Source organism: Megascapheus bottae, chromosome 8 (assembly GCF_031878675.1).
Source record: "Megascapheus bottae isolate mThoBot1 chromosome 8, mThoBot2.hap1, whole genome shotgun sequence".
Classification (NCBI taxonomy): Eukaryota; Metazoa; Chordata; class Mammalia; order Rodentia; family Geomyidae; genus Megascapheus; species Megascapheus bottae.
This window is the reverse complement of record NC_143516.1, coordinates 51610330-51618072: the sequence shown is the minus strand read 5'-3', so window position 1 is coordinate 51618072 and position 7743 is coordinate 51610330.

Below are 7743 nucleotides of genomic sequence, written 5' to 3'. Positions count from 1 at the left end.
CTCCCATAAAATTTAAACATCTGCTCACAAAGATTCAGATTAACTTACATACTCAATGTAAGTATGTAAGCACAAAAAATTACAAATGTATATTTTATATTATTTATGTCATTTGTAGGCTGTAAGCATTTTTCCAACTGATTACATATTAAAATATTTCTTCTTTTATCAAGTAGACTACTAGCATGTACAGAAACTAGGCTATTCTGTTAAGAGATTAGAAACAAGCATTCAAATGTCATACATGATGGAATTTTTATAACATTTATGTTGTAAGTAATGACTTCCACATAAATTATGTATTATCACAGAATAAATGAAAATTATAAATTTTGTTTTCTAAGAATTAACTTTCAAAACAAATGACCATACAAATATTAATCATTTACCAGTCCTGGCATTGGGTTACAAGTAGTATATTTTTTTCATTTTTGCCAAATGTAACTAAGAGAAATTTGAGTATGTTTTTAAACAAATTAGTAAAATTCCAGTTAGGATTGGCAAATTGTAATGGGCAGATCATAAAGAAAATCTGTTTCATATAATAAAGTATCTCTAGAGCAATCCTTAGAACTCTGTACTCAAAAAAATTATGGAGCATAATCTATTCATACTTTTTTTTGAGGGAGAGGCAATGAAAGGGCTTGAATTTAGGGCCTCAAGCTATGTTTTAGCTTTTTCATTCATGGTAGACAATCTGCCATTTGAACCATTCCTCCACTTTTCCCTTTTTGCTAGGTAATTGAGGATAAGAATCTGGAGGATTTTGTCTCCCTGGACTGGCTTCTAACTAAGCTTCTTAGATTGCAGTATCTGGAGTAGTTAGGATTATAACCATGAGTCACTGATGCTAATCTGTATTCACTCCTTGCAGAATTCTCAAGAAATCATTGTTTTGGTGAAGTCCTTGCACCTAACTGGGGAGCTTCTATATCCTATATTGAGATGAGAACTGCATTTGTGACAGCAGCAACCAGCCAGGGCTGACTTCATAAGTTACCTCTAGAGCTAAAACTGAAATTCTTTTATCTATAATGGATGAAATATTATAAAGTGCTTTTCATATCATTGTACTTGCTTAACATTTGGAGAACTCCTTAAGAAATTTATAGAAAATAAATAGTAAGAAATGTAATCCTTAAACCCATTGTAGATTGGATGTATATGTCATATAAATAAAAACAGAGTCCATGCTTCTCTTTCCTTCTCTTTAATTACTGTCATTTATTGCTTAATATAACCCTAATTTTCTCTGAGGCTGTGCCAAATTTAACTCACCATAATTTGTGTTTAAGGGAGCCTCTTCCTTGATTCTAAAATGCTTTGGTGTGCCTAGTAAAGTAGCTTTAAAAGTTCTTTCTCTGGATTTCTATTCAATCTTTGATCTTTATCTATTAAAAGAGACCTTTAAAGTGTGTTTTTAACTCCTTCAGAAAAAAAAGATACAATTAGTCCTTTGAATGCCCTCTTTTTTTCTCTAGCTTGTCCTGTCTCATTTTGCAGGAGAAAATATTTTTTTTCATTATCTTTAAGAAGTTATGCAAAGGAGTTGATATTTCACAAAACAGTTTATGATGCAATGCAATTTTATCAAATTCACCCCTTTCAACTTTTTCTCCCATTCATTCCTTTCCTAATCACTGATTCCTACACCCTACACTCAATTTTCTAGGATGTATTTTGAATTTTGTTTGTTTGTTTGCAGTGGGGTTTGAACTCTGGGCCTAGGTGCTGACCCTGAGTTCTTCAGCTCAATACTAGCATTTTACTCCTTGAGCCCCAGTGCTACTTCTGGTTTTCTGGTGGTTAATTAGAGATAAGTGTCTCAAGGACTTTCATCCCTGGGATGGATTTGAACCTCTATCCTCAGATCTCAGCTTATTGAAAAGCTAGGATTACAGGCATGAGCCACTGGAGCCCAGCTTACATTGAATTCTTGACTACATTCTTCACCTCTTCACTCTTCTACATCTTAACCTCACCCTGCCCTTTGAGGAAGTATCCATTTCCTCCTGTTCGTTTTGTTTAACTTTGACTTTGCCTTTCTAAGGAATTACACTATTTGAATTATTTGAATTCTCCCTTGAATCTACCATATTTCAATTAATACATTTGTACACACTAGCATGGCACTCAACATACTTAATTTTATAAGCTAAATCTAGCTTCTACATATAAGGTCAACATGGGTCCTTTGTTTACCTTGGCCCAACTTCCTTCAGCCACCTTGTACTAGAATTAACTCCAAAGGGATCAAAGACCTGGAGGTAAAAGCTGACACACTGAAAACTTTACAGGAAGGAATAGTAGATACACTAGGCCTCCTTGGCACAGGTCGAAACTTTCTTAATAAGGACCAAGAATCACAACAAATCAGAGAAATGCTGGATAAGTGGGACTACATTAAACTGCGGAGCTTTTGTATGGAAAAGGACATAGCTGGTAAACTAATTAGGAAGCCTACAGAGTAGAAGATCTTCACCAACCAAACAACGGACAAAGGCCTCATATCTAAAATATATCAACAACTCGAAAAATTTAATCACTCCAAAACTAATCTCCAAAGTAACAACCATCCCATTAAAAAATGGGCCAAAGACTTAAAGAGAGTCTTCTCTGAAGTAGAAACAAAAATGGCCTATAGACACATGAAGAAATGCTCAACATCTCTGGTCATCAAAGAAATGCAAATCAAAACAACTCTAAGATTCCACCTCACTCCATTTAGAATGGCCAGGATCAGGAAAACGAATAATAACAGATGCTGTAGGGGATGTGGCCAGGAGGGATCACTACTACACTGTTGGTGGGAGTGCAAACTCATTCAACCACTATGAAAAGCAGTGTGGCAGTGCCTCAAAAGGCTAAACATAGAACTCCCCTATGACCCAGCAATTCCACTACTTGGCATTTACCCAACCATCCAGAATCTAGGGCATACTAAATCCACTAGCACAATAATGTTCATTGCAGCACTATTCACCATAGCAAAGATATGGAACCAACCCAGATGTCCCTCAGTTGATGAGTGGATCAACAAGTTGTGGTATTTGTACACAATGGAATTCTATGCTGCTGTCAGAAATAACAACATCGACCCATATGTTAGGAAATGGAAAGACTTAGAAAAAATCATATTAAGTGAAGTAAGCCAGACTCAAAGGAACTTAGGCTCAATGGTTTCCCTCATTTGTCATAATCAGTAGAAACCTTGGGCACTACTAGAAGAGATTTGCAATAGAGCAAAACCTTGATACATAAGGCCATTTAGTATGAAGCTAATTGAAAGCACCTCCAGGATATTGAAACAAAAGCCATATAATGAATGATTGTTGTCCTTAATGTACTATGTTGTCTCTCATCTCCTTTGGTGTCCCTTGGTTATCTCATATTGTTACAGTATCTCACTTTGTTATCTGATATATTGCATCATTTGTGTTTGGTTATTTGAAATTTGATAGGGAAGGGGGGAAAACCAAGATGGGTGGGGGGTGTGTGGGGGAGGGTAATGGGTACCAAGACATGTGAAAGGGTATCAATGTATGTGAATTAATGCACCTTCTATCTGGCAAATATCATGTAACCCTTTTACTAATTACAATAAAAAAAGAAAAAAAGAAATGCATTAGCAGATAATCATTTTGTAGTGGGATGATTTTTTTGAGGAAAAAAAAGTAGTATCATGATAGTTGCCTTCTACCAATCAACATTTGCCAAGAACAAAATTCTATCTTTATTTATTTTGGGGGGAGATATGTTCTGCCTCAGGGTTACTGTTTCAGCAATGGAATGCAGAACTATATCCTATTGGTCTTGCTTTCTGTACCCACAGAGAAAGGCTGTGTTATAGCTCTCTCGAAATATAGTATTCATTATAAACTAAAGAAGGTCACCTGCAATTTTTAGCCTGACCTCTGAAATATTATATTCTTCAATAAAGATTAAAAGTCATAAAATACATTGAATTTATTTTAAAGGGAGGGAAAGAGTTAAGGAAGAATGATTCAGGGAGTGGAAAAAGTTCATTTAGAATACACAGGCATATATCATAAGCATTTATATAAATGTCACAATGAATAGCCCCCTTGTACAACTAACATAATCTAATACAAAAAATATTTTCATAAACTATTAAAATCTTCTTTTAAGATTATAAATATAACTGTAAAATCATATCTATTGGGTATTAAGTAATATCATAAGAAAAATGCAAACTTGTGTGAGTTTTCTCAAAGGCCCAAATTTTTTTTTACTTTTTGAGATAGCAGTCTCTCTCTCTAGACTAATCTCAAACTGTTGGACTCACAAAACCAAACAAACAAACAAACAATCTGCTTCCTTAACCTTTTCAGCAGCTGGAATTACCAGTATGGTCCACAACACCAAGTTTCACATTGAATCCATAAATACAATCAATTGCTCCAAATTCTGTATTTCGAAGCTTCTAAACATGTGGTTCTCTGTTCGCATTCTGATTCTGTACTTGAATAACTCAAAAGGACCAAGCATCATGGCAGGCAAGGGCTTTGAGAGGGGTCATATACAAGTCACCCATGGTAAATTGAAGCAAACTAAATATTTCATACAAAAAGCCAATAATGTGCATATCACAATTTAATAAATGTCGCTAGACAAAATAATTATCTTTCTGTGTACTGTCTGTCCTTTGCAAATAAATGGCTACCAGCAAAACAGAATCAGCCATGATAATGCATATAAAAGTAGCACAAAAGACTTAAATATCTGAATCATATGAAACCACATCATTGCCCTCTGAATTCATAGATATATAAATTGTAAGACAGTTTTGATTATTTAAATTTAGTGAATTAGAATTCATTTCGGTGTCTAACACATAGTGTATTTAAAGAAAGATTTACCTTTTAATGTATTATATATTTTTCACTATAGCATTAATTCTACTAAAAGCACTCTGTTTTTTTAACAATTTTGTAATATTTTATTTTAAACAATTAGTATATTTATAGTAAGTTTGCTATAGGTAGGCCATATGAACTGTTGACTTATTCTTAAATCATGATAGGAAAGTAAGGCAGAGATATATGCCTTAATTTCTTCTATGTGGGAGGTCAAGACCTAAATCAGAAACCTTATTTAAAAAATTAACTAAGGTAGAACAAGCTGGAAACTGGCAAAAGTGATAGAGCGCCTGTCTAAGAAGACCAAGATCCTGAATTCAAACTCCAGTAGCATAAAAAGGTAAAACAAACAAACAAAATATATTTACAAGGAATTATTCAAAATGGAGTAAGAAATATTTATTATGATGGTTTCCTATTGCTGGTTTTTAATCAATTTATTGTGAACAAAACTAAAAGTTAATAAGCATGTAGATAAAGCATCAGTAGCTGTTTAATATAAAATTGGGGTATTAATTCATATTTGTCTTTAAAAAATGAAGCATGTATCAAAATTCTTGCTGCTTTGCTAATATGGAAAAATAGGGAATTATGTTGAAAAAATAATAAAATACTTTGCCAAGTTTATGTCACATCCTTCTCTTTTATCCTATAAAGTGATAAAAAAAACATTTTCTAAGTTACCAAATTCAACAGGGCTCAAATGAGATCCAATGTTAGAATTCATGACTAGGGTATTGCTAAGCACTCCTAATTTATTAGTGTCTGTTTAAAATATTTCAATCTATGAGTTCAAAAGACTATTTTATTTTCTCCCTTTACCTAAACTATGCCATGTGCATTAAATATTACAAATATGTCACCCTTACAAAATTGAAAATCATTCATTAGAGTATTGAAATAATTGATTATATGTATAATTAACAATTATATAATATTTACATATGTATATATGCATGTATATCTGTTAGAAAACCACAGGAATGGGGAAAGGGGAGGGAAATGGGGACTATGTCATGAGAAAGGGTTTCAAGGTTTGTGAAGTAATGCACCTTCTATCTGGTGAATATAATGTAACCCTTCTATTAATTACAATAAAAATAAGGAAAAAAAAAGAAAACCACCGGATCTTGAATCTAATTGTGGGTCACTGGGAAGTATAACAGGTAAATGAAGTGAGCCAGAGCAGATGTGATCTAAGCAATCTCCCATGAAGTTCAGGAACGATTGCAAGCCCCAATTTTCTGAGGATTTTTGGTATCAACTCCAGGGGATTCCCATCACATTACATGATGTGGGGTTTTGGAAGTTGTTGGGGACCGACTGTGGGGTCAATGACCTTGGACCTGACCTTGGACCTACACAACTGTATACACAAGGAAGTAACTCTTATCATGATGACTTTAAGCAATGTCAATCAACTCTTATCATGATGACTTTAAGCAATGTCAATCAGTTCTTATCATGATGACTTTAAGCAATGTCAATCAGTTCTTATCATGATGACTTTAAGCAATGTTAATCCTTTCTCATTTATCCTATATGTGATTTGTTTACTATTTTGTATGAATGTAGCCTCTGGCAACTCCCTAGTTTTAAGAAGAGTATTTAAGGTCTGAACTTAAAATAAACGAGAGAGTCTTAGGCGGCAGTCTGGAGCTCACAGTCTTCTTGGACTGCTGACTTGGGCTGTAGTCCTCCCGAACTCCATCTGTTTGTCTCTCTTCTATTTTTTCCTAGTCCTTGCCCCTATTTCAGGAATCCCAATCCGCGAACCCTGGTTTGCTGCCGGCTGGCCCCGGCAGGAAGTCTCCTCCAGAGCGGGAGAAAGTCCAGAAAAGCCACTGCCCATCCTTTCATGTAAGATCATGTGACAAATATAAGTAAGAGGAAAAATCAGTAATTTTTTTATAAAGAATGACAGCTTTGAAAAAGAGGTACTTGAGATCAAATATTATGAAGATTATTAAGACTATAGAAATAGTGTAAACTAGAAATAATATAAAAAGCCGGGTGCAGTGACTCACACTTGTGATCCTAGCTATTCAGGAGGCTAAAATCTGAGGATCAAGGTTCAAGCCAGCCAGGTATATAAAGGACCTGAGACTCTTATCTCCAATTAACCACTAGAAAATGAGAAATGCGCCTTGGCTCAAAGGTAGGGCAGTATCCTTTAGCTGCAGAGCTCAGGGGTAGCACCCAGACCGAGTTCAATCCCCAGGACCCACAAAACAAAAAAAGAAAAAAAATAATATAAAGAGATATTAAAAGAAAGCTTTGCTGATGTGAAGGTCTAAATATGAAAGTCACAGAACTATATGTAAGACAACAATGTAAAGTAACATGAGTTTCAGTGCATATTTACTATTTGTGTTTTACTATTTGTATGTAATAGTTTTCAGGAAATTAAAAATCTCATCATCAAACAGACAATAAAGGAAAAATCAAAAATATTCCAAGATATGAAAACAAAAGGTATTTATTTATTTTTAGGTTTTAATAATAGTGTTTTCTTTAACTGTGTATAGTGTATTCACATGTATATCTATAGGAGAATGGAGAAGCACACAGAACTTCATGGAAAAAAGGAGAGCAAGTGCAGTGGTGGCATTCACTGGAAATTAAAGAGAACTATACAACTTGTAGATGTGGGTTGAGTTTGGAGGGAGGGACTGGGAGAAAATGAGGGAACAGAAAACACTGTGCATGCTGTCCCTTGGTTATCTCATATTGTTACAGTATCTCAATTTGTTATCTGATATATTGGATATATTTGTATTTGGTTATTTGAAATTGGATAGGAAAGGGGGGAAAACCAAGATGGGGGGGGAGGGTATCAATGTATGTGAATTAATGCACCTTC